At 45.6% G+C, this 13,800-nt stretch overlaps 1 long non-coding RNA gene across 1 annotated transcript; it reads left to right on the forward strand.

The window, feature by feature from the left end:
* Positions 1-483: 483 nt before the first annotated feature.
* LOC109564051 (uncharacterized) lies at positions 484-4,964 on the forward strand. The gene is made up of 2 exons (XR_002181460.2): positions 484-861; positions 4,722-4,964. It is a non-coding gene; the product is annotated as an uncharacterized lncRNA (long non-coding RNA).
* Positions 4,965-13,800: the final 8,836 nt, after the last annotated feature.

The following is a 13,800-nucleotide window of genomic DNA, read 5'->3' on the forward strand; positions in this document are numbered from 1 at the left end:
CTCATCTCAAGGCCCTTCACTTAGCCCTCTTCACAAGGACCCATTTCCTGCCTCAGGTAATATTCACAGGTTCCATGCATTAGGACGTGGTCGTATCTTTGGGGGCACCATTCAGCCCACCTCACCTCCCTCCCAGGGGAGGCAGGATGAAGCACAGAGGAGCTTTGTGACTCCTCCTCTTGGGAGCACATCCTGGGATCTGGGCCTTGCTCCCTCATTCTGCAGCATCTTCCTCCACCTTCTGGGCCAAGCTACAGAAGAGGCAGAAACCTGGAGGCACATCCCAAACAAGAGGATACTCACAGACACAGCCTTGCCGTCTTGGTAGTTGAGCACCATGAATAGACTCAGCCAGGCCTTCGTATTTCCAGCTCAGGCCAGGTAGCACTCTCTGGAGCTCCCAGCCTCAGGAGTCAAAAATTCCTTTATGGTTCTCACCTCAAAGAAACTGCTCACATCAGCCTTTCTCCTTTCTGGCCTTCTGCTCTGCACAGAAAAGGAAGAGAAGGTTCTCCAACTAACTTCCTGCCCTCTGGTTTCTTCTCTCTAGATTTATTTCACTAAAAAGCCTCATCAGTACCCCCTCCTTGATTGCTGAATCGAGTCACATGAACCCTTCATGTGGGATTGGCCAAACTCCCAGCTTCCTTCCTCCCACATCTCCACCCATCCCCTCTCCACCCAATATTCACCACATTTTCATTTCTGACTGTCTTCCCCAGCAGCTATTAGTGATGATGACTCAACGACATGCTCCTGGTCCAGAAAGAAAGGGAGTGATCCCTCTCGATTCCGGTACAGATTTGGGAGAAGGGGTTTCCTTTTTTCTAAAACCTCAATGAGCTGCTGTCTCTACCTGGGGTAAGTGCCTGGGTCAGTAGACTCACCTCCACTGTTGGGTCGATTCTGGGTGAAGCAGACCTGCAGGTGGTTATCCAAGTTGGCTCCACATCCTAGGCAGGGGTTCCTCACAGCTCTGTTCACCATTTGGTGGATGTTCTCATTCCCTATATCCTGGGGTCTGCCCTTCTGAGTCTCATCCATCCTCTAAACACCAGCTGAAGAGCTTCCATGTGTACAGCATGCCCAGTGATGTAGAACTTCCCACACAGCGTCTTTTGATCCTGAAAACAAACCAGTGTCACAGCTGGCTGGCTGGCCCTGGTCGCCTTGCACAGACGAAGAGGCTGTGGTGATAGGATTGTCCTGAGTCACCAGGCTGCATGTGGCAAAGCTGAGAGTCCAGCAGAGGAACTTGGTTGTGAAGGCAGTTTGCTTTCTGCTCCTGGACTTTTCCTCTCATTCTTTTCTTTTCTGTCTCTTTTCATCTTCTCTATGCCCCTGACTCAGCTCCTTACTACTTATCTTCCTTGCTATTCTAACTATTTCTGCCACTCACCTAGACCTGAACTTCAATACTAGCTTTGCTACTACAAACTTTGTGATCTTGTGCACATTTCTCAACCTCTCTGAGCTTTGATTTCTTCAGCTGAGCACAGTGGTAATACTAACTCCCACACATGATGGAGGTTTAAGAAGGTTATAAATAGAAAGAGAGAGAAAGAGACGAAGGAAGGAAGAAAGAAAGAACGAAGAAAAGAAAGAAGAAAGTCAGTCTCTGGCTCTTGGCAGTCAGCAGTCATCTCTGTCCTCCACTTTTTAAATTTTGTGGATACATGGCTAAGACTGTACACTTTTGTCCCCCATTCACCTGTGTCATCCTTATCATAGAACTGTTGGGTTTGATTTATCAGGAGACCCTGGCTGCGCTTCTGTGACTATGAGCCGTGGCCAAAAGAGAAGAACCTGATGGATGTGGCCGGCGTGATTAATAGCAGCCTGTCTGAGAGTGGCGAGTGACGGATCGCCCCAGCTCCACTTTGAATTCTGTGTTGTTACAGGCAGCTGTTTGGCCAAGCAGAGGCACGGTGTTCACAGCGCAGAGTCTGGCTGCAAGCCCTGGATTGCCTGGGTCACCAAACCCGATTCTCTGAGTGGAAAAGGGAAGAAAGCCAGGGCAATGGCACATACCCAGAGCAGGGTGTGAGCCCAAGGAGCAGGTGTGGCTGTGCTTCTCTTTCTGACGGGACAAGCAGAGCACAGACAAGGCCCACCTGTGCAGGTCTCACCCCATCCCCCACTTTCTGCAATGCCACTGTCTGGTGCTTTCCCAGGGAGAAATTCATCATCAGGACAGCACGCCAGAAGCACCCAGAAGAGAGATGTGTGTCACTTTGAGACGTTCTGCTGACCTTCACCTGTTTTCTGCAAATGAGAAAGCATTGTTTTGGGAGCCATGCAATTCCCTCCTATTCTGCAGCTCTCCAACCACCTCAGCATGAGGAGCTTTAAACAGAAAGAAACTTGCATTGTATCCCTGTTCCCTACTTAGAGTTAGGATTTGCTCACCCCATCTGCATGTCTTAAGCATTGCTGTCAGGGGCTGGAAATTAATCTTGAGGCAGAGCATTCACTGACTCCATTCAAGGGGAATGCAACAGTGAATATGTCTTGTTTTTGCCAAGCTGGTTATCCATTTCTTAAAAAATTCTTCTAGGACTGTAATCAGTCAGGAACAGGAAAGCTGGGGTCCTGGTCTGCTCCTGATCTCTGCCTAGCACTGGAGTTGGAGGAAACCTTGCAGTTCCTATTCGAATTTTACACTTGGATGATGTTTCTCTTGGCTTCGACTATAAAGGCTGGTGCCCAGAGCCAATCTTTGGCAAAGCAGAGAAGTTTGAAGCTTTTTTTCCCCCCTAGAATATTCCCAGTATTCCTCTTAAACACTTTTGTCTTTAGTCCTCGCTGAGTTCTCAGACACTTCTTTCTTCCTGTACTGCAGCCACATGTGAGCTCTGGAAGGATCTGAGACATATATTCTGTACATGTAAGTGGTTGATAATATGTAGAAGAGCACTTTGGAGAAGGGCACAGCAACCCACTCCAGTATTCTGGCCTGGAGAACCCCAAGGACAGAGGAGCCTGGTGGGCTACAGTCCATGCCGTGGAAAAGAGTGGGACATGACTGAGTGACACTCAGGGCAGCACAGAAGAGTGCCTCACAGAGTTCAAGTGTGTGTGCATCTCCCACAGTGCTAAGTTGCAGAGTTTGGATCAGCGGCCCTGGAGTGGGGCTAAGATTCTACATCACTCATACGCTCCCAGGTCATGCTGGTGTGTGGCTGGTCTGTGGGTGGAATTTTGAACTGTATGTTGAAACAACCTCCAGTCCTCCTCCTATGTTTCTCCTTTACCCTTACACTCCTAGCACACTCAAAACATTTCTGACATCAGATGTGTGAGTTTACCCCACACCAAGCAACTCTGTGACACCAGCTAGATGTCCTACGATTCAGCAGAATTCTGACACTATCAACCAGCACATAGCATCAGGCCCCCACCAGGTTAAGAGCCCAGTTCCACGAGATGGCCCTCCTGCCCCAACTCTGGATTTGGATCACAAGTGGCAGGTCTCCATGTTACCCACAACTTCTGTCCAACTGGTCTACAAATTGAAGGTTCCCATGAGCTCCTTCACCTTGGATTCAATGTTTTTGCAAATAGCTCATAGAACTGAGAGAAACACTTATGCGTGTGTGTGTGTGTGTGTGTGTGTGTGTGTGCGCTCAGTCACTCAGTCGTGTCTGGCTCTTTGCGACCCCATGGACTGCAGCCCACCAGGATCCTCTGTCCATTAGATTTCCCAGGCAAGAATATTAGAGTTTAGTTGCCATTTCCTTCTCCAAGGATCTTCCTCAGGGATTGAACCTGAGTGTTCTGCATTAGCAGGTGGATTCTTTACCACTGTGCCCCCTGGGAAGCCTTTACTTATATTTACCAGTTTTTCAAAAGATATGATAAAGAATGCATATGAACAGTCAGATGAAGAGATACATAGGGCGAGGTGTGCAGGAGGGTCCCGGGTAAAGGCACTTCTGTCCACATGGAGTTGAGGTGCATCACCCACCCACCCCCTGCATATATGGATATGTTCACCAACCTGGAAGCTCCCCGAATCCTATATTTTGGGGCTTCTTATGGAAACTTTATCACATTGGCATAATCAGTTATTAACTCCATTTCCAGCCCCTTCCTCTCTCTGGAGATGGGAAGGTGGGGCTGAAGATTTCAAGCTTCTAATCGTGACTGGGTCTTTCTGGTGACCAGTGTCCTTTGGGGAGCCCACTCAGTCTCCTCATTAGAACAAAGATGCTCCTAATGCTCCTATCACTTAAGCATTTATGAGTTTCAGGAGCTCCATGTTGGGAACTGCGATGGGGGTGGAGTTGGGAGGGTGGGGGGTGGGGTGGGGCAGAGACCAATGTATAAATTTCTTGCTATTTCACAAGTTGCCAAGCTTTAAGCCAATTCTAAAGGGAGAAAATGGGAGTGGGAAAGATCCCTCCTTTTCTCTCTGGTTTAGGGAAGTGTGTGTGTATGTGCACAACTGTGTGTGTGTGTGTGTGTGTGTGGTTCCCACATTTCTTAGTGACTAGCTTTATCCTTGTGCTCTCTTCAGATCCTACATGATTATTGGTTTGCTTTATCAAAATTTTAAATTAATTGCTCAAGTATCAGTTCTCACTGATGCACAGTTATGATCAATACAATTTTCATTATTTTTGCCAATAGAAACTTGTATTTTCTCAAAATACCCTGCTCTCTCATTTTGGTAAAAATCAATCCATTTAAATTGAGTCTTACAACCTTTTTCTCTACAGTGTGTTTAAAGACAGAAGTGATTTCGGGTGAGTCCAGGATCAGGCCAAGGAGATGGCCCTGCTTATGTCTGCACCGCCACTGGAGGCTATCACCTAGCAGACTGCCAGAAGAAACGATTTGTCTGAGAAACTGAAGAGCTGGAAGATGGGAACTCCTCACAGAGGGCATAGCACAGCTGACTCACCAGACCCAAGTCTAAATCTTCAGTTCTCAGTAAAGATGGGTCTTTATCCCAACCTTCAGTTCGGTTCAGTTCAGTCGCTCAGTCGTGTCCGACTCTTTGTGACCGCATGAATTGCAGCACATCAGACCTCCCTGTCCATCACCAACTCCTGGAGTCCACCCAAACCCATGTCCATTGAGTCGGTGATGCCATCCAACCATCTCATCCACTGTTGTTCCCTTCTCCTTCTGCCCCCAATCCTTCCCAGCATCAGGGTATTTTCCAGTGAGTCAACTCTTCGCATGAGGTGGCCAAAGTATTGGAGTTTCAGCTTCAACATCAGTCCTTCCAATAAACACCCAGGACTGATCTCCTTTAGGATGGACTGGTTGGATCTCCTTGCAGTCCAAGGGACTCTCAAGAGTCTTCTCCAACACCACAATTCAAAAGCATCACTTCTTTGGTGCTCAGCTCCCAACCTTATATTGACTCAATTTTCAGGTCCTGAGAGAAAGAAGTCTGTAAGCAAACATAACAGGGCTATTTTCATGAATGATTCTCTCAGAAAAGAGCTTGCATTGGTATCCTTTGAGCAGAAGGAATGCATAAAGGAGACTGGTCAATGTCAGGGTCCCCCCATGTTTACTGCACTAGCTGAGCTGTGCCTGCAAAGGGTGGCAGCTGTGCCCAGCAAAGGCAGCAGCAGAGCCTGCGGGATTTGGGAGCATCCTGCATGGAGTCAGGAGGGCAGCAAGGGTAGAGAGAGGGGGAAACAGAGTGGAGACCACACAGAAGACCCGTGTGGGGAACTGAATGATTTCACTCATGAGCTACTCAGAGAAACTCTCTGGAGCCTTCCAAAAGTATCAGGGGAAGGAGTGCCTATAAAGGGGGATTTGCTGGGTGCTGAGGCTCCATGTCACAGATAAGAATTAAAGCCTAGGCTACACGCATAATTTAATCAAAATGCCATGTATTTAGGAGAAGGCAATGGCACCCCACTCCAGTACTCTTGTCTGGAAAATCCCATGGACGGAGGAGCCTGGTAGGCTGCAGTCCATGGGGTTGCACAGAGTCAGACACAACTGAAGTGACTTAGCAGTAGTAGCAGCCATGTATTTAGACATCCACTCTGTAATAAAATCACAGCACAAGACAGAATGAGTGGCTGTGGTCTACACTTCCATTTCAGCCTGAGTAGCTCTGTTTCTTCTTTCTTATGGGGTGTCCACATATGATTTCATTTGAGGAAAAGGATCCTGAGCTAAAATCCCTGAGTGGGCTGCTCTCCAAGGGCCATGGCCACCACTAGGACCCATGGCTCTTCCTCTGTGAGTTAGGAAGCAGTGGTAGATGCTATGATAAGTTTTAAGAACACAGCTTCTTGGACCTTCGAGGCTGTGGTCTGGGAGGGGGTACCTGAAGTCTGAGTGCTTCATACTTCAGTAGTTCTGAGTGCTGACAAAGTCCAATCCCTGTAGATAGCAAGGCCATCAGGACAGCTGTGGCAGTGTTTAGGGCAGGGAGATGATCCTTGCAATGAGGGCTGAAATTCCTGGAGGAAATGGAGGTGGTCAAGGCCCCAGACCTCGCAGGCTATTCTGAGCCAGGAATTAGGAAGATGGTGCTCAAATTCCCAGCGTTGCAGTGTTCACATTCAGTCTGTATCACCAGCTGGCCTTAGCATCTCTCAATGTCCCCAGGGAAGGAGGCCATTTCTAAACTAACCAGAACCCAAATCAGAGACGTCATTCTACCATGATTGAAGTGTTCCGAGTAATGGGATTTTGAATAAATTAGTTATTCATCATGGGAGAGGTATTATAGATAAATACCATTCCTCATTGCTATTCTGAGCTGTCCACCAGTCATCTCCTTTAAGGAGAAAAATAGAAGAATTAATGTGGTTCTGAACAGTGATCTGCTTAATGATTTCAAGGTTTTTATCTGGAGAGGATTTCAATAAACTACTTTAAAAGAAGTGGAATGCAAAAAAGAAAAAATGTGTGAAGGGCCTATATAATTGCTGAAAGGTAAGTTCTGTAAGGCTAGAAATCAACGGAAAGGGTGAATGTTATGGAAAGATTTTTAAGTACTTATTCAGAAGAAACTAAATAGAAAATCAATCAGGAAAATAAAAAATTCATAAACCCAATTGCTTCTAATTGGCTCAGAACATAGTACAGAATTCAAAAAATGTTTTCCTCTGAACAGCTCTGTCTCTCGAAATTATAACTCTTATCACAGGAAAGAGTATTCAGGTTACTTTTTTTTTCTATCAAAGAAAATTCATCAAGGCCAAAGCAATCCTACAAATGTCTCAAGCTGAAAAACTCTTCATTATGGATATTTATGGAGAAATTCCTACTAAAGTTTTACTCAAGCCAGAAAGAACGTATTTTTCTTTCAAGTCTTTAAAGATGTATTAAGCCCCTACTATGTACACAGTATTAAGCAGGACATCATGGGAAATGCACAGATTAATGAGCTGTGATTCCTGAGTATTCCCAACTTAGAAGGGGAGTCAAGTGAATGCCTAATTAACTTTAGGACAAATACTAATGCAATAAGGGCTTAATAGTAGAGACATCACCACATGGTATGAGAAAAATAAAGGGTATAGGTGATTTCTGACTTAAGAGATCTACACAGTTTCCCCCAGGGAGGTAAAATCTGTATCAAAAGGTTAGAGGATATTCCACCCAAAGGGAAGACTTGGAGCTAATGTCCAGCAGAAATGTGAGCTAGGCTTGGGGAGAGAAGAGTATTTTATAATAACTTAGAAGAGTTGGCACAAGGTGAAATCCTGAAGACCATGACAATTATATTTAGTACTATAAGCTCTGCCTCTGTATCTCAAACTTTGGTGGGCGCCCATAATTTATGTGCTGCCCTCATTTCTCTTGTTCGAATGAAAATCTCCTGATAAATATATACACTCGGAGAAGGCAATGGCACCCCACTCCAGTACTCTTGCCTGGAAAATCCCATGGATGGAGGAGCCTGATAGGCTGCAGTCCATGGGGTCACTAAGAGTCGGACACGACTGAGCGACTTCACCTTCACTTTTCACTTTCATGCATTGGAGAAGGAAATGGCAACCCACTCCAGTGTTCTTGCCTGGAGAATTCCAGGGACGGGGGAGCCTGGTGGGCCACCGTCTATGGGGTCGCACAGAGTCGGACACCACTGAAGCGACTTAGCAGCAGCAAGTATTACTGATTTCATAGGTGACCTCTACCAAGGAGTATCTGCTTTTTTAAATTAAAAAAAATTTTTTTGGTTTAGTTGCGACATGCAGGATCTTCGATTTTCATTGCTTTTGTTAGTTGTAGCGTACAAGCTCTGAGTTGCAGCACTTGGGATCTAGTTCTCTGACTGGAGATCGGACCTGCATTGAGAGTGCAGACTTTTAGCCACTGGACCACCAGGGAAGCCCTGCAGAATTTTAAAATTTTTATTATGTATTTGTTTAAGGTATAAAAGAACTCAAGATATGGAAGTATTCATGATTTAAATGGTGAAGACAAAATAAGAGGTGTCTGGTCCCCTTTTCTTTGTCATGAGCATTTTTCAACATTCCAAAGCTTGCTCAGTGTTTGTTTATAAAAGAGGGACATGAGGAAAGAAGCAGTCTTTTGTTTCTAAGGTATTAACTCCTTTCTGGTGGAGGAATTGCAGACAGTATTTATTTTGGGGGGTGGTGGGGACTGACCCAGGAAGGTCTGGGAGTTGTCTTATTATTGTGGAATGGGCACATATTTTATTTATTTTATTTTTTAATCAGATGATAATTGCTTTACAGTGTTGTGTTGGTTTCTGCTATACAAGAATGTGAATCAGTCATAATTATATATATATATCCCCGCCCTCTTGAGCCTCCCTCTGGGCACATATTTCAAAGACACCAAGCAGTCCTGAGCTTCAACTCCAGCTCAGCCTTCTGATTTTGTTTTTTAATTATTTATTTATTATTTATTTTGGCTACACTGGGTTTTCCATGCGGTTCAAGGGCTTCTCACTGCAGTGGCTTCTGCTGTTGCGGAGCCCAGACTCTAGGGCAGGCGGGCTTCAGTAACTGCGACACAAGAGCAGTGAGCCTGGAGCAAGTTTCTCTGCTTCTTGGAGATGCCTGTGCAAGCTGGAGGTGATCACCGACCCTTGCCGAGATGGAGAGGAGGGTAGTGTCCCTTCACATCACACCAGGAGGGCTGATTTCACCTGACAGCAAAGTCATTCCCAGCACAGACGCAGAGGAGGGAGGGGCCGTGAGCGTCCCCGGGGCAGCTGCATTTTAGGCCGTGGGGACCTCATGCTCTCTAGCTCAGCAGGGCCCATGGTCCTCTCCCACTACCCTACTGGCCCCCACTCCCCACCCTCCCCAGTTGTTTCTTCTGGTTGGTCAACTTTCGAATTTCAGAGGAAAATTATTTTTTCCAGGAGGCTTTCTCTCACCGGGTTAGGTTCAATATCTTCTCACTGTCAAGGCCATTTCTAGTTCACTAGCACTCAATGCCTACATTCCTTGCTAGACTGTAAGCGCTAGGAGGGTATCAGATCAAATTACAGCCTGGCTCTTGATTGATGGGCTTGCATGAAAGTGAAAGTTGCTCAGTCGTGTCAGACTGTTTGCGACCTCATGGATTATAGAGTCCATGGAATTCTCCAGGCCAGAATACTGGAGTGGGTAGCCTTTCCCTTCTCCAGGGGGATCTTCCCAACCCAGGGATCGAATCCAGGTCTCCCGCGTTGCAAGCAGATTCTTTACCAGCTGAGTCACAAGGGAAGCCCAAGAATACTGCAGTGTGTAGGCTATCACTTCTCCAGAGGATCTTTCCAACCCAGGAATCAAACCAGTATCTCCTGCATTACAGGCAGATTCTTTACCAACTGAGGGAAGCAAGGGCTTGCATATTCTTGAGTAAACAAATAAAGGAAAGGGGAAAGGAAGGGAGGGGAAAAGAGAGGAGGGAGGGGAGGTAGGAAGGAAAGTGAAAGTCATTCAGTTGTGTCTGACTCTTTGCAATCCCATGGACTATACAGTCTGTGGAATTCTCCAGGCCAGAATACTGGAGTGGGTAACCTTTCCCTTTTCCAGAGGATCTTCCCAACCCAGGGATGGAATTCAGGTCTCCCAGATTGCAGGTGGATTCTTTAACAGCTGAGCCACCAGGGAAGCCCAGGAAGGAAGGAGGGACCCTATTAAAATTCACTCCATTATCACTATATAAACCATCCAGAGGGCGAAAGGCTGGTGTATTCAGAGAGTTGTGGCAGCCGCTGAGGAAGAATTAGGAGAAGCTCTGATTCATATGCTGTGATCTTTCCAGGCAAACAAAAAGGCAGCACTGGGGCCACTCATTCTTTCAGATGTCAACTTTGCTCTCCGTGCTATTCCTGCAAATGTTTAAATGGCAATATCACGGCCCTGGGGCCTCGTGAACTGCACATGATAAATTCCCACAAACTGATGCTCTTCTGCTTAACAGAGAGCTTCATAGTATCTTTTACCTGCTTTGCAAACTGGACCTCTTTTACTAAGTATGGTGGTGGATGAATATTTTCAGACCTATTGCTGGCCAAAACCTTGGCTTTCTCTGCCCACTGAAGCCGAATAAAAAGTACAGAGACAGAGTTTGGAGGTAACAGAAAGGTGGCTTTAATTGTCAGCTGGTAGAAAGGGGAATACCTTTCCACGCCCTCTCTTTATGAGGAGCCTTGGGGCTTATATAAGATGAAGGCTTGAAGTCAGGAGTCACTAATGATGATCAAAGGTGTTAGGATCTTGATTTCTTCCTCTAACTTTGTTTCAAAGACAGTCATAGGCTGGCATCGGTAACCCAGTAATTGAGTCTGGCAGTTCGGTGGCTCTGTGGCCTTCTTTTTGATTTAAAAAAAAAAGAAGAACTATAAGTGGAAGAGTCTTGTAAGGGCAAACACCAGATACGGGATGTATTTAACATAGAGTCATTGAAAAATAGGTGCAAAGTGTAGCTCCTGCAGAGTCAAGGGGGCAGAAAAGCAAACTTAGTTACAGACATGTAGAGTTAGGAATAAAATAAAAAAGCTAGGAATGAGCAGGCCTGTTCACTCTTCTCTTTATCTTCCTTGTCCTCAGAAAAAGGAAAGGGAAAAAAAAAAAACCCTCATTTCCCTCTCTCTCTCTTTTTATTTTTTCCTTTTTACTGCTACAGAACCTTTCAGAATAATATAATAGACTATTTCATCAGAAGACATTCTGCTTCTGTTTGTAATTCAAAATATCTTATGGGATCTAAGAATGGAGAAGTTGGATTATTCCTTGCGTTCTTATCTTGACTTCAGGTAGTTCTGGCAAGGGAGGGGATGAAATTAGAGAGATGTGAGGACACAGTGAAAGGAGCCTTTTGGGACTCAGCATTCAATCCAATTCAATGCAAGGAACATCTACGAGGTACTTATTGAGTTGAGTGATTCAAAGGACTAGCAGGTGTTAGACATTGTATTAATAATTAAAATGTTTATGCAAGTATGGTGCTGGATTATCTCATTTAATATTATCAGCTCTAATGTTGGTATTGTACTACTGTTATCCTAACTTTATGGATGAGAAGCCAGGCACAGGGATGAATTTTTTAAAAAGAAACAGAAACAGATCCGTGCCCAGGGCCACGTAAATGTTGAGTGGTGAGGCCAGGAATCCAACAGGGAGATCAGTGCTTCAGTCTGTGCAGTTGGCCACTGCTGGGAATGGGAGGGCAGGGAGAGAACCTGGAGATCCCATCTCCACCACTTAGAAGCACACGGTCCATGTAGATGTCCCAGAGCAAGAACCCAGACTCCATCATATTTTTTATACTTCTCTGCAGTTCTGGGGGCTTCCTTTTGAAATTGGAGAGAAATTTATCCTGCCTTGTACCTGCCACCCCTACAACTCTTTCTGTCCACCTGAACCTACCATTGTGTCCACAGCTGACTGGACCACAAAAGCTGAAGGAAAATGCACTTTCTAGGCAGAAGAAAAGAGCCTCTGAGAAGTCCCTGTGGTAGCTTTTTTCAGGGACTCAGAAAAGGAAGGTGTGCAGAGAAAGAGAGAGAGACAGCCAGTCAACAGAGAAGGAGGAGCGAGGGGTATGCATGACTGGCCTGAGACATGCTCAGTTTTGTAGTTCAATAACTTGGCACCCTTTAAAGCTTTGTTCTTTAAACATTTACTCAACATTTATTTACATGAGAGGCTGAGTGCTGCCTGGGAAAAAGGCACAAGAGGAAGCTGTGCTCATTTATTTCACAATCCTAATTTAGCTCTGACTTCAGGCTTCACAGACAACTCAGCCAAGCAGAGGTTCTGTGGTTAACGAGGCTCTTCCATCTTCATACTGTACCCCTCAACCGACCTCAGATCTCATTCTAGCCATCAGCTCTTTTTCCTACAGTATCCCCTTTGGATAGTCTCATCCTCTCCTTGCCACTCTTGAGAGTCATGATTTCCCTGCTCCCACTCCCAAAGGTCTTAAGCTCTATGGTGGTGGTTTAGTCGCTAAGTCGCGTTCAACTCTTGCGACCCCATGGACTCTAGCCTGCCAGACTCCTCTGTCCATGGGATTCTCCAGGCAAGAATACTGAAGTAGGTTGTCATTTCCTTGTAGTAATCCCTGAGCAGATACTTCTCTGTGTGTGTGTTGTTTGTTTTTTCAATTGGAGTATAGTTGCTCTGGACATGAACTTGGGCAAACTTCGGGAGATGGTGAGGGACAGGGAGGCCTGGTATGCTGCAGTCCATGGGGCCAGCAAAGAACTGGACATGACTGGACGACTGAACGACAATGCCAATGATAGTTGCTTTATAACATTGCCTCCATTTCTGCTGTTCAGCAACGTGAGTCAGCCCATATGGATACACAAAGCCCCTCCCTCTCTGGTGAGCGTTTGGCTCCAGGTTGTATTTTGCTGTCTCTCACAGAGGTTTCTCCAATGGAATTGCTTCAAGCTGGTCTTTAACTTGTCTCTGAGACAAGAATAGATGAATTGGAGAGTGTCAAGTTCGTGATCATTTGTGGCATTTACCTAAGGGCATTGGGAGCCACTGGAGGGTTTTAAATGGAGTGGTATGGCCTGTGTTCTAAGCAGACTATGCTGGAGGCAATGGACAGAGTCCTACCTGGGCCTCGACTGGTGGGTCTGGAGAACTGAGGATGGAGGGGATGGAGGAGAAGACAATATTGACATTCCTCAGTTTTCAAGTCTGCCCAAGTCCTCAGCTCTGTTTTTTTTTTTTTTTTTTAATAGTAATCACTGTTGTCATTGTAATCACTTTTGTTATTATAATTTGCAGGGCCCTGTACAAAATGAAAGTGTGGAGCCCTTCTTTTAAAAGTTATCAGAAAGTTTAAGGTAATGATAGTCTGTGGGAGGTTCTCTGAGCTCAGGACTGAGAGACTACATGGGTCACACATCCACAAAACACATCCTGCCAGAAGCCACACCATCTCTGTCCCAGCATATTCCACCAGCTGACTCAGTTATCCCTGCTTCATCATCTCCTTATTTGACTTTTCAGTCAAATATTTGGTTAAATATTTGACTCTATTCTCTTTTTCTGATTTACAGTTTCTGCTTACTGCCTTCTTTCTGAATGTCATTTGGCCTCTGTCTTGCTGCTGACTGATAATTTTTTCTGAATATCTCATTTTCAGACCCTACACACGACAGAGTCTGGTAATATTGACATGGACACCGTCTAACAGAGATCATTTTTGTTAGGAAGAACCCCATCAATAATTAGTCTCAAGGTCATAGGCTGACCCTGACTCAGGTGTCCACTTCTCGCCAGGCTGGCAGGGGCACATGAGCAGAAGGGGGTCTTGTAGCCTCTGCGCACTGGTGCCTAAGTGCCTTTAAGATAGTTTCCGGTGAAGTTGAAAAAGAATAGTTTT

Source organism: Bos indicus, chromosome 1, assembly GCF_029378745.1.
Source record: "Bos indicus isolate NIAB-ARS_2022 breed Sahiwal x Tharparkar chromosome 1, NIAB-ARS_B.indTharparkar_mat_pri_1.0, whole genome shotgun sequence".
Lineage (NCBI taxonomy): Eukaryota > Metazoa > Chordata > Mammalia > Artiodactyla > Bovidae > Bos > Bos indicus.